The sequence below is a fragment of the Heteronotia binoei genome, chromosome 7, assembly GCF_032191835.1.
Source record: "Heteronotia binoei isolate CCM8104 ecotype False Entrance Well chromosome 7, APGP_CSIRO_Hbin_v1, whole genome shotgun sequence".
Classification (NCBI taxonomy): Eukaryota; Metazoa; Chordata; class Lepidosauria; order Squamata; family Gekkonidae; genus Heteronotia; species Heteronotia binoei.
Window position 1 is genome coordinate 109,299,192 of NC_083229.1, and position 14,630 is coordinate 109,313,821.

The following is a 14,630-nucleotide window of genomic DNA, read 5'->3' on the forward strand; positions in this document are numbered from 1 at the left end:
GGAACAAGGGTGTTGTAAATGTACAGTAATATTATGGTTCTGTCATATTAAAACATATTGGGATTTCTTAATAGAGAATACCAAAACAGCAATCTTGAGGCACTTAATATTCACTGAATAGCAACAAAGCCTCTGCCAGAGTTCTCCCCTGGTCTACCTCAGTAAGTAATTCCCATGGCACAAAACAGGAATATCTGAGCAAGCAGGGCTGGCTTTGCCACTAGGTAAACTAGGGGATTGCCTAGGGTGCCTGCCTTCTGGGGACACCAAATTTGGCACACACCCCATGTGACTCAGTGACGTTATCAGCACCGAGGGGGGAGGGGCACCAGAAATTAGCCTCACCTAGGATGTCAGACGGTCCTGTGAGCAAGTTAAGTGAATGGGTTGCTGTTGACACTAGACAGTAAAGAGATAACTAGCACATGAAAGAAAGTGGCTATGGAGTGTAACAGGATGGGATATGAGTCTTGGGATTGGTAGAAATTGTTGAGGGTCACATAAGAAGTTCTAGAAGGCTGGTTGGAGCTAGCTGACTAACCCTTGCCTATTCATATGACCATACAGCATGCGTAATAACCCCATAGAAAATTCTGCCTGAGGACTTCCACTCCAAGGCACATCTGCCACTACATGACAGCCAGTGCAGTGTAGTAGTTAAGAGTCAGTAGTTAAGAGTCACAGTAGTTAAGAGTTAGTAGTTAAGAGTCACCCAGACTCGAATCCAGATAACTGGGTTTGATTCTCCACTTCTCTTTGACATGAAGCTTGCTGGGTGACCTTGGGCCAGTCACAGTACTCTCAGAACGCCCTCAGCCCCAACTGCCTCACAAGGTGCCTGTTGTGGGGAGGGGGAGGGAACAACTTTGAGATGTCTTAAGAAAGGCATAGAAGTGGGGTATAAAAACCTATTCTTCTACACGGACAATTTAGCTTTGGACACACTGCTGCTGCTGCTAGAGACGAACAAGGCCTCTCCTGATGGTGGTATAGATGCATAATTGCCTGTGGTAGTTACATTCGTGCCACTATCATATCTATTTGTAAGTTTTCTTTCAAAACCTTTTTGACCATTGTGAGGCATCTTTTTTTTCTAACTCCTTAAAAATTCTACTTACAAACTCCTTAGAAATTGTGGTTGATAGCGGTATAATGGAAAGAGATTCAGGAGTTAGCAAGCCACTTTATTATGCTGGGACTGGCTTTTCCCTCAGCCACCCATCTATTTATCCGATTGAGTGACCTGCCCCCTTTTGATCCTTCATCAGGTTAAGATAGGGTACGGTATCTGTGCCATCAGCTTCCTTTTAAACTAAGTGACTAATTTTTCAGGATTTTGTCAGCTGTGGCTCATAAGAGAAAACCTAACACCAAACGATGTGATAAAAATGGCTAGAATTTATAAATCAGGAGCTGGGTCATAATTGAATTTGAGATCCCTGGCAGGAAAAAATCAGATCTCTTCTACATAGGCAGCGAAACATCTACTCAGGAAAGGAGCTTCAGCAATAACATTCTAATCACATCGGCCAGTGTTGGCCCGACATGGCAAAATAGCTGTTTAGCGTATTCCGAGACTTTCCCTCACTAAGGAACTGCCAAGTGATTTGCTACTTCAGCTAATCTGAATTGCCAGTGGGCATCTGAATGCTAAATAAGCACTTTTCCCCTCTTAATTATAGTCTTTACATTACATGATTTAGACTGCTCTCTTGCTTTTGTTTGCCATACAGGCTGGGCTTGCATAATAGCATGTTGAAGAATATGGTTACAAGAGGAGAGCTAGGGCAATGCATGGATGTGCGAGAGCAACTAGAAAGCGATTTGTCTGGAAACCAACGGCACAGAAGCATAGAAATATTACTCATTTCCCCTTTTGACTCATGGAAGGCTGCATGGGATAAGCAGCAGGAAACCTCTCAGCTGACCCCTGAACACTGTTTGCATACATCTAATTACTGCCACCAGTCTCTTTGGCACAGTAGGACAGTAATCCATCTGGGTGCCCTAAGAACAGGCCAATTATGTACTGGAAGCTGCCCCAAATTTATGTGCCGTGTTGCAAGCGGAGGGAGAAGGTGTGTGGGAGAGTGAATCCTTCCTCTGTCAGAAGTTAGGAGGTTTTCTTTCACTGAGTGCCAACCTTTGTTAGATCACTTTGTTTCCCGCAGGCAAAATTCTAGCTGATCTCAAATGAGAGATTCATTCAAGTAAAAGTCAACACAGAATTTAGTGCTGGGTCTCCCAAATGGTGAGAAAGGCAATGGCAAACCACCCTGTAAAAAGTCTGCTGTGAAAACATTGCGAAAGCAACGTCACCCCAGAGTCGGAAATGACTGGTGCTTGTACAGGGGACCTTTCCTTTCCTCCCAAACGGAATAGGAGCCCCATGGCACAGAGTGGTAAAGCTGCAGTACTGCAGTCTGAGCTCTCTGCTTATGACCTGAGTTTGATCCTGGTGGAAGCTGAGTTCAGGTAGTTGGCTCAAGGTTGACTCAGCCTTCCATCTTTCCAAGGTCGGTAAAATGAGTACCCAGCTTGCTGGGGATGGGGGGAGTGTAGATGACTGGGGAAGGCAATGGCAAACCACCCCATAAAAAGCCTACCAAGAAAACATTGTGATGCAACATCACCCCAGAGTCAGAAACAACTGGTGCTTGCACAGGGGACTACCTTTTTTTTAACTCCCAAATGGAAGAGCTCCAGTACAACCACCATTGGGCACAGAGTAAGTAAGTAAGTAAAATTTTATTTGTATCCTGCCCTCCCCCGCCGAAGCAGGCTCAGGGCGGCTAACAACATTTAAAAGTGAACAATACAATAATAAGACATTAAAATCACATTAAAACCAATCAATAATTAATTAAAACATTTCTAAATCTAACACTATTAGACACCTGGTAGTCACTGTTACAAAGGAAATTTGGAAAGTATGTCATAGGGTTACCCTCCCTCCCCCGCAAAATATTTTTCAAGTGCAGAACTATTCCGCCAGGCTTTTGGCTGAGGCAAGCGGGTGTCCTTACCCTATTGATCATACCATGTTTGTCCTCCCCCACAGTGACTATTATTTTACCATCTTAACCGTTACATCTCAGGCCGATATATACGTTTTAATATGTAAAATGTGCCCGTACCGCCTATGTTGTATTTTATCTTATTGGCTTTGTTTTGATATTGTTTTATTATTATTTTATTGTTGGTTTTAATTGTTATATATTTATGTCTGTAATCTGCCCTGAGCTCATTCATGGGAAAGGGCAGAATATAAATCTACTAAATAAATAAATAAAATATTTAAAAACTCATTTAGTAAGGGGATTTTTTTTTTTTTAGCAGGAGCTCCTTTGCATATTAGGCCAACCCTCAACCACCTCGTTGTAGCCAATCCTGGAGCTTATAGGGTTCTTCTTATAGAGTCTACTATAAGTTCTTAGAGGATAGGCTACATCAGGGGTGTGTGGCCTAATATGCAAAAGAGTTCCTGATACAAAAAAAGCCCTGGTAATAATGGAGAATAATGCTGTCACGTGCTGGATATATACAGCATTACAAATATTCTAATTCCACTTTATACAGAAATAGATGAAAACTGAATTTAGGAGACATTGGACTGGGCTGCACCTAAGGAAAAAAGCTGTTTATCAATTCAAATAGGCCCAAATGAATATTTCAAATATTTCTGTATTTCTTTTCCATGGTACACTCAAAGCCATTTCTATATATAGACATTAAAACCCACAACAACGAATAAGACTATCTGCCCAACAGGTCAGTTTCCAAAAGCCCTTTTATAATAGTTTGTTAATAATTCCTTATTTCCCTTAAAGATTGCTGGAGTTAACACTTCTCACACTTGCTCTAGGCTGCCCATTGCAAAGGCCTGCCATTATAAAAGCCTGAGTAAGAGATGAAGTGTTGGGGATGGTGAGCAGCCTCTTCTATAATGAACATGGCATTCTTGAGCAGTGGTCCCCAACCTTTTTGGTATGGTAACACGCAAGTTCAAATTACTTGGTATGGTGACTCATCCAAGGCTGCCCAGGATTTGGGGGGGGGGGGGGGGCAAACTATTTCATTGGCATCCATCAAGCTCAGTAATCCATCTTCTACAATGGCTAACCAAATATTTTTGAGAAACCAACAAACATCACACAAAGGGTGCGATCACACGAGAGATTTGGCCTAACCTAGCCATGCCTCCCATCCAGATTTAATGTGCGCAATCACATGCACACAACTGCTCCCAGAGTCTCTCCCATTTCTACCTCATTTTAGGGTGGGCTGGAACCGGATTAAATAGATACTGGGAACTTCCTAGTAGCAAACCTTTAACATATATGTAGGGCACATTTCCCAGTTGTCTGAATGGCTGAGCGCACACTGCACCCACCCCACAAACACATGAGCAGTCTGACTGCTCCTCTTGCGTGTGTGCAGCTGGTGCCTCTCCTGGCAGCAGGGTGAGAGCTGTGAATGCTGCAGCACGGATCAAAGAGAACTGGCGTTTTCAGAGCTAGGATACTGCTGCAGCAAATCTTTCATGTGATTGCACCCAGAAAATACAGCTTCCCCATCCTATTCTGACACATACAGACTATATATATGGTGGTTACATTCCAGCCTATGACCACCCTTTCCGTCTCCAGTATGCCCTCTAATTGCCACCACCCCCCCAAGATTCTGAGAAACTCACTTGCTAAGAAACTCATGAGTAATTCTCATGAAACATTTTACTAGATCAACAGGTGCATGCAGTGAAGAAAAAATGCCAACTAATGTATGGCATGGAGATGTATGGCATGAGATGCTGGCTTCGAAGCAGCCGGGTAAGGGGGAGGCTGGCGTTGCTCCTCTGAGAGCACTGGCGGGGGGGGCGGGGGCTGGAGCGCAGCGCACAAGAAGGGAGGGGAGGGGGCACAGCATGCAGAGGGGGTGCAGCATGGCAACTCTGCCTGGGGCACCTTGCACCCTAGGGCTGGCCCTGACTAACAGATTTAAGGGGTGAGGGATGGGAGTCCGTAGGCACTGTGATGAAGGATAGCACGTTAACTGAATTCAAAATGAACCCTGTAGTTATCACTGCTGCTAACCTGGGTCCCCCTCCACAATGAAGCCTTCGGGCCACTTGACTTTACCTACAGGAGTCCCACAATTGCTAAAATTAGAATTTTGAAAGTCTCAGGGGGGTAAGCGTAGGCAGGGCTTTTTTTGTGGGAAAAGCCCAGCAGGAACTCATTTCCACATTAGGCCACACCCATGACGCCAAGCCAGCCGGAACTCATTTCCATATTAGGCCACGCCAAGACATCTGGAACTGCGTTCCCATGCATTCCTGCTTTTTAAAAAAGCCCTGAATGTAGCTCAGTTCTTGATTGAGAAATATCTGGAAATTTTGGGGTGGAACCTGGGGAGGGCTAGGTTTGGGGAGGGGAAGGTACAATGCATATGGTCCACCTTCCAAAGCAGCCATTTCCAAAGCGTCACACGATCAACCGTAATCGTGGGAGAGCTCCAGGTGCTGCGTTATTCATGGGGGAAGTTCTGTATACATCCTTGCAGACGCACATGCCTCAGACCCTAAGTCAGTGTAATGTGTGCTTATAAACTATCTTTCTGAACATACCCTGATCCAAAGTGCTCCAGGAATCAAATTTGGAAGACTTAGATATATGGATAGCAACCAGAGATACAAACCATTAGAGGGCAGCATGTACTTATAAAGAATACTTCAGTATTTCCCATACTCAAGTCACAACTATTAATTGGAGTAATTTTAAATAAAAGGAAGTCCCCCACAATGTTTTAAGGTCTTGGCTCCAAATTACAGACATTGTTATCAAGATGCAGCTTGTGATTGTTTAAAATGATCAATGGGCAACTGCATTTTGAATTGATTAATGAGCATTGGCCAATTTTAATTGGTAGGGCTGTGAATTCAGAATGCACTAGCATCATTTTGCAAATATTTTTGTTTTGATGTTTATAAAGATAATAGGAAATTAAAAAGGAAATTGGAGACTATAATGTAACAACAAGTAGCTGGCTTCATTAATCAAGCTGCTATGTGATATTTCCTTCAGTTCTTGAAAAGGGGAAGCATGCTGAGGTTTTGGTAATAAGTAAATTAATTTTAGCACAAATTAAATTTAAATTAGGCAATCATTTAAAGGCAGAGGATTTACCAACTAACAATACAAGCCCTGTTCACAAGGATGTACATACGTACGGTACATCTTTTGTTAGGAAGAGTCCATGTACACGTCTGCTTTGCAATTGAAACCAAGGACAGTAACTTGATAAATGTGAGGTTTCAGTTACATGTTCAGCTGTTGAAAGTAATGTGTATAAAGGAAAACAAGTATACCCTGGACACAGATTGTATGTGTGTTTAGTGTAACTTGTGAACAGGACCTCCATTCTTGTGCATCAGGAATTGTATACTGTATTGTAATTTTGCCCTACAATGCATGGGTATGGGAGGTTAGAGACAGTCAGGGGAGGGGTTTTGTAGCAGGAACTCCTTTGCATATTAGGCCACACCTCCTGATGTAGCAAATCCTCCAAGAGCTTGCAGGGCCTACTGTAAGCTCTTGGATGACTGGCTACCATCAGGGGGTGTGGTCTAATATGCAGAGGAGTCCCTGCTACAAAAAAGGCCCTGGAAATAGCGAACGGGGATGGAAACAGTTGAGAGAAACAGTGACCAGAAGAGAGAAACCTCACAAGAGACTTTGAGAAGAGCAGTGAAGGGGGAGGAAAAATAGGTTGGGGATTAGGATAGCAGGGGCAATGGGATCCGAGAAAGGAGGGAGTGGGGAGGAGGTTACAAGTGTGCAGGTGAAAGATAGAGAAGGGAAATGGGCAAACATGCATTGTTGGGGGGGGGGGGGTGAATGTGTGTGCATAGGTGTACATCAGCAAAAAAAATAATAAAGTTGGCTGCAAGCCTCTGCTATTCTGAGATCTTTCTGCTCCCCCCTGCTTCCATCAACAGCATTTAAGAGCATGAGATAGGTCACCAGGCAAAGTATCACATGTCCAGTGTTGACTGAATGGGCACTGGGGTTGCCTGTCAGTGAAAACATCCATTCTGAAAGTCTCTCTCAGGCTACAGCAACATCTTGACATACAGATGTTTTCTGGCCATGACTTTTATGCTGCCATGAAACCCTATCCTGCCGCTTGGAGACAATCTTCATTTCTGTGAATGATTTCAGATTGCTGGCTTAGCTTCTGAAGACTGGTGTTGTGCGTCAAGGAGCGGAACAGAACACTGCCAAGATAATAAGTGGTGGTGTTTTCCCCATGAAACAGAGGCAGAAAATCCCTACTAGTCTCTGCAGCTGGTTTGCCTCAAACTGTTCTTGAATTCTCTTTCTCATTCCCCAGAAGGAATTTAACAGTGGTATAAACTGAGCACACAAAACAGGGCTTTTTTTGAGTCAGGAATGCAGTTCCTGCTGGTTTGGTGTCAAGGCTGTGGCCTAATATGCAAATAAGTCCCTGCTAGGCTTTTTCAACAAAAAAGCCCTGTGTGGAACAATGATGATGTCAGGGGGTGTGGCCTGATATTCAAATGAGTTCCTGCTGGGCTTTTTCTACAAAAAGCCTCGTGTGAAACAATGGTGACATTAGTTAGTTAGTTAGTTTTTATTCTTATATCCCGCCCTCCCCCGCCAAAGGCAGGGGGTGTGGTCTAATATGCAAATAGGCTTTTTCTACCAAAAAAAAGCCTTGGCACAAAGAGAAAATGAACTATGACAAGTTGGAGGCCTGTTAGGACCCCTCCTCGTACTTGCTGTATGCATTTGAAATGTTTTAACAATCTCTTTAAGATATAGAAGAAGAAGATGAAGAAGATATTGGATTTATATCCCGCCCTCCACTCTGAAGAGTCTCAGAGTGGCTCACAATCTCCTTTACCTTCCTCCCCCACAACAGACACCCTGTGAGGTGGGTGGGGCTGGAGAGGGCTCTCCCAGCAGCTGCCCTTTCAAGGACAACCTCTGCCAGAGCTATGGCTGACCCAAGGCCATTCCAGCAGGTGCAAGTGGAGGAGTGGGGAATCAAACCCGGTTCTCCCAGATAAGAGTCCGCACACTTAACCACTACACCAAACTGGCTTAAATGTTTATTGTTAGCACTCCAACTTTATTCATCCAACTATATTGTCTTTATTTTTAATTTGCTGCACGGATCAGAGATAGCAAGTAGAGTTGCTGTACTGGGGGGCAGCCCAGTCTCCATATTCAAACGCTTCAGAGAGGAGTCTGGTGGAGAACAGCCTCTTCCAGGGCACCAGGGGATATGGAGAAAGGAGGAAAGGTAAAGCCACACCTAGGGTTCCCAGGTCCAGTTCTGGAAATATCTGGGATCTTTGGGGGTGGAGCTGGGAGACTTTCCCATTCCCTAATGTAGGATATTCTTTTGTAAATCAGAAGTGATGTGCATGCATAAAGGAGACAAGACTTAATGTGTATCAAAACAAATAAAGCTTATTAGTATAAAACAGGGGTGTTAAACTCATTTGTTATGAGGGCTGCATGGACATAAACGAGACCTTGTCAGGCCAGGTATAAACTTTATAAAGGACACAGATAAACATAATTAAAGATTTTTTAAAAAACTTAAAATATTCTTAAAAGATTAACACTCTAGCAATCTTTAATTTGTTTATTTGACAGTCTCTGATAATTGACACCTCTTGCTTTCAATGATTGCATCAAAATTTGGGGACAATGTTCATGTTGCAGCACTCTTGAGTATGCTGTTCAGGTGTTGTTCTAGTGTTTGTCCATAAGTTGCAAACTAACTTTTTGCATTGGCATTGATTACAGAAATCTCATGGTCAATGCTATGAATCTAAGACACAGGAGAAAACATGAAATGGCTGGGCACTGCGATCTCTTGTACATAAGTTGCTTCATGACATGGTCAGCCAATGGAGAAAATAGAGGCTTTGCTCTGTAGCTTAATTGAGCAAGCCTGGCAAAGCAAGTGGTGATGCAGAAGGAAGCAAGAGAGAGAGAAGGAAGCAGATGACAGTGAGTTGCTCATGGGCCTGATAGGAGCCCTCTGGGGGCCTAATCCAGCCTTTGGGCCACATGTTTGATACCCCTGTATAAAACATCAAGGGAAAAGTACTTGGGATAAAAGAAGATGAAACAATGCATTCTACATTAGTTACTACATCCTTACAGCTACATGGCTGCTTCACAATCTTTTGTCCTCGCCTTTCTTGTTCCCAGAGAGCATAGGGACCAGATACAGACCTGTTAAGTTTGTATACAAGATCAAAGCATTCTTACACACAAGGTAGAACAAAGTAGGAGTCAAGTGACACCTTTAATACCAACAAGGAATCAGGTACAGTGAGCAGAGCTACATATAGCTGGTAGGCAATGGTTTAGAATGCAAAATAGTACAAATTTTGCATTCTAAACCACTGCCTATCAGCTATATGTAGCTCTGCTCAATGTACCTGATTCCTTGTCTGATGAAGTGTACTTAGAGCACACAAAAGCTTACATTCTGAATAAAAGCTTGTTGGTTTTAAAGATGCAACTTGACTCCTACTTTGTTCTACTGCTTCAGACCAACACAGCTGCGCACTTGGATATTTACACATAAGGTGTTAACTAACCAATACTGAGATTACATGTCAGGCTATTTCCTCTAGATTTTCCTGGGTTTACAGCAGCCAGTTCCTAATAGGATATAAACTACAATACATCATATCCTGTTTTCCAGTAAACATCTGTTAATCCAATAATGGCTGAAATGTAAATAACTTGAATTCTAACACCTAAAAGTCAATAAATAAAATATAGCAATGCAGTTCCCCTGAATGCAGTCTTCATTACCTCCTCCTTTTTTTTTTTGCATTCAAATGGTTCCACAGCAGCTGCACCTCCACTAAAATGAAAGTGAACTCACACACACACACACACATACACACACACACAAAGCTGTCAAAATAAACAGTTTGCATGCCCAAACTTTTGTGATCTCCCTGGGGCAATGGTATAGATAGTTTTACTGAGTTTTACTGAACTTCAGTTTATGCAGAAGAGAGGGATTCTGCTGCACCCTCAGCATGGATCACCTGGATTATATAGGATGGGCATGATCACTAGATTTTTCTTGCATTTTAACGGGTTTTCAAATGTCACAAAGGATGTTAATATCACAGTGAAAAGACCTTGACTTCACCAAATCTTTCTATACACAGTGCAGGCTCATTAAACACAACTTTCAATGTGCTGAGCAAACAGTGGAAGCAAAACAATATTTACAAATCATTAATAATTATTACTTTTTTCCTGCTTCAATAGAAATAACCACCACCATAAAACAATTCTTTACAGATGAATATGCTAACATTTTGCTAATAGAAAAGCACTTTACAGGGCAATTCAATGGTAGGGGCACTTCACCTGTGCTATATACACAGTAGTATATCTATACCTAGTAGTATATCCCACATTTCAGTGGTGTATATTGCCAAGAAAATACATATGGGATTGAATTTATTTGCATATGATCCCTGAGAACTTATTTGCATATTAGGCCAAACCCCATGACATCAGCATTGTTCACATAGGGCTTTTTTGTAGGGAAACCCCCCCAGCATTAGCTCATTTGCATATCATTTGCATATTAGGGCACACCTCCTGAAGCCAAGCCAGCTGGAACTGCATTCCTGCTCAAAAAAAGCCCTGGGGATTGTTACCTAAGACTCTTAAGATGTTCTGTTACAGTAAGAAACAGGCAACATACCGGGGTTGCCAGGTCCCCCTGGCCATTGGTGGAGGATAGGGGGTAGGGCTGCCATATCCAGGATGGGAAACTCCTGAAGATCTGGGGATGGAGCCTGGGGAGGACAAGGGACCTCAGTGGGGTCCAATGCCACAGAGTCCACCCTCCAAAGCATCCATTTTTACCACGGGAACTGATCTCTGTAGTCTGAAGATGAACTGTCATTCTGGGGTATTCCCAAATCCACCTGGAGGCTGGCATTCCTGCAATAAACACAAATACACACTTAACGTTATGCATCATTGACCTGCTTCTATTTATTTTATTTTTTTATTTTATTTAGTCGATTTATAGTCCATCCTTCCCCATAATGGGCTCAGGGCGGATCACCAGCACGACAAAACAATAAAACATTAAAATCCAACAATAAAACCATAAAACCATAAAGTAATCAATGAACAATCAAATTACGCAGCATGAATGGTACAGCGCATATTATAGGTTACAATACAGCTATCCTAGGTGTCATAGATTCTACTGAAACTTAACATAATGGCAAATTTCAACAGATATTATATAGTCCCACAGCACGATTACATGACAACCCCAGTATCTACCAGACCAAAAGAGCACGATTGGATCTGTATGGAAATAATTCTATTGAAAAGAGCAGCGGTTGGGTTAATGCAGTCTCCAGTAATATATCACTTTCCATTAAAAGAAAGGATCCCTCTGCTCCCTCGTTTGCACCATTGTTTCATCATCGCTAATCAAACTGCCACAGCAAGCTCTTGTGTATTCTAATGCCGCTGGTGGTTTTTTATTCAGCTCTAGAAGAGTTCTACTGGGAAAATCCAGACACAAAGATATCTTTTTAAAAGACTAGCAAATTAAAACCTACAGCTTTAACGGGAAGAGTTGAATGTAATACAACAATACAAATATAATTCCAGCTAACAAATCAACACTTCTAATTGTAGTTATTTCCCCTAAGGAATGATTGGAAATGGTAGCGCTGTGAGCAAACAATATTATAGAGTCATAAGTTTTGGCAGACCAGTTGTTGGAAGGGTCCCACAACTGTTTATGGCTCTAGATTTTGGAACAGTTTATCAGCTTGTATAAGCTGGGGTGGGTGGGTGTATTTAGATTCTCCCCTACCAAGCTGCTCAGGACATTACAGATCCCAGTCCCCACAATGGCATCTTTTGTGAACCAAAGAAGTTCCAGCACCTAGGCTGGAAAAAAAACCATTCCCAGCATTAAAAATAAGAAGAGCCCCACTGGATCAGACCAATGGTCCTTCTAGTCCAGCATATTGTCACATGCAGTGGTTTACCAGTTACACTGTAGAGTCAACATATAGGATAGGGGATAGAGACCAGGGCCTTCTGCTGATGCTGCCTCCCAGCACTGGTATTCAGAGGTACATACCATGCAGACCAGGAAGATCTGTACATAACATGATGTTAGAACATCCATTAGACACTTGTGTCATTACCAGGGGTGGAATTCTAGCAAGAGCTCCTTTGCATATTAGGCCACACACCCCTGATGTAGCCAATCCTCCAAGAGCTTACATGGATCTTTTTTGTAAGCTCTTGGAGGACTGGCTACATCAGGGGTGTGTGGTCTAATATGCAAAGGAGCTCCTGCTAGAATTCCACCCCCGGTCATCACTACATTGCCCAGGTTGTATAAATACCACCCATACAAATCTGGACAATTCTTGGCTTTCCAGTTAATATGGTCATTGTATTCTTTGATGCCACACTTGCAGTGCATTCCTAAACAGAGTTACCCCCTTACAAGGCCATTTACTTCAATGGATGTAGAATACTACAACTCTGTTCAGGATTGCCCTGAAAGTACATTAACTAGCCCAGATTCCCAGCTTTAATTTTTATAATGTTTCTAGCCTTTAAAGTCCCAGAATTATTCTGCTTAATTGCTCAGTAAACTGTAAGCCAATTAGAAGCCAATCATTCTTACAATTGACAGTTGGAAGGAAGTAGTGATCCTACTTAATTCCCTTCCATTGCATGAGCTGATATGGGGATCTTCCACATTCTCATTTTCATCATTTGTGTGTTCCTATTGCTTCAGGGGGAGGTTTTTTTCTGAATGTGTTTTGCTCCCTCTAGTGGTCAGTTCAATATTACATCACTCTATATCTGACATATCTCCCTGTAGATTTAAGGAATGTACAGGCATAGTCACCACAAAGGCTTGTTGTATTTAAACTACAACTACAAAGCTACTATGGAATATAAAGCAGACTTCCAAATATTAAATAGATCGATTGTACCCTACTGACTAGTTCTTTATTAGATGTCTGCTCATTCTGTTGATGGCGCCGATTTACAATGATGTAATCTGTTTTGAGTTTCAGTGAGAAAGGTGAACTATAAGTAATATAAATAAAGTACAGTTAAAAGAAACTTGGGTACTGTCTTTAACCACAGAACAAAACAGGATAGCAATGGAACATTACTAGGGATACCCCATAGAACAGGCGTGGCCAAACTGTAGCTCGGGAACCACATGTGGCTCTTTCACACATATTGTGTGGCCTCCACTGCCCCATTGGCCAGCTTGGAAAAAGCATTTGTCTCTTTAAATCACTTATCTAAGCAAAGCCAGCTGGCAGCTTGGATAATACATTTAAAGTTAAAGTTGCTTTCTTTCTACCTTTCCCTCCCTCCTCCATCTATTTTGCTTGCTTGCTTCTTTCCTGGCTCTCAAACTGATGTTTATTCTATAAGGCTCTTAATGTTAAACAAGTTTGGCCACCCCTGCCATTGAACAAAAAGATTCTGTCCTCCGCAAACAATTCTTTGTCAAGATTTTCAAAATCCTGGAACAGGACTTAACTGTGGGAACATTTTGTTACAGTAAAAATTGGGTCCAGATGGGGTTTGAAGGCCATGATGGAGCCTCCCAACAGAAGACCAGTGAAACAAGTTTCCCCAGGTATTTCTTTTCTTCAGCCAAGTCTGCTTTAAGAAGGTATTATTATAACACCATCAAAATAATTCCAAAGTCAAGACAGAAGTCCATAGATGCAATTTAATTTACATAGCTTGCTTTTCTGATGCTAAAGTTAGTAATGTGGCTCGCAGCAATGCAAAATCACAACATGGAAAGCAGCTTGGGTCACACATCTCAAAGAGGATTTATTGTGTGCCAAAGAAGATCTCAGCAGGTTACCCCTCTGTGTCAGGACTGAGGGAAGATCTGAGTTGTGCTGTGGGTTAAATCCACAGATTCCTGGCAAGTTGCCAAGGTAGCTTTCAAGTGGTCAAAAAACAGATGCTTCAGCCTTTCAGTGTACTCTAGTGGTGATGAAAACATTTTCACCTCACGCTGATGACACAGGGAATCTGGGCTGTAGAAAAGAGCTGGCGGAACAAGCTAGTTTTGTTATAGAAACTGGCAGGTTCTAAAGTTTTGTCAGAGGGAAACAGCAGTGGAGAAAAGAAAAGTGAAACCAGGTGTGATCCCCTTACGTTGCTTTATATTTGTGTCCAGGGAGGGGGATTATTAAAATGCCATAACCCTTGATCTCCCAGGCTTCAGAATGACACTACGAAATCCAGTGTGTATTGATACTCTCTTTATTTTCAGCAGGAGGTTCCAAAAACATCATGTTTGCACATCTGGATGGATGTGTATTTTGAAAACTAGAGCAGAAAGTAGAGGTTAAAGATGCTTTAACTGCTATAACATGATGTACTTTGTCTAACTTCTATGGAGGTAAATCAATTACAGGGATAGATTAGAAAGCTGGTCTGAAAGAATGGACTGAGGAAGTGCCAGGAAAATTTTCACTTCTGTATTTATTTATTTATTTATTTATTTGGGATTTA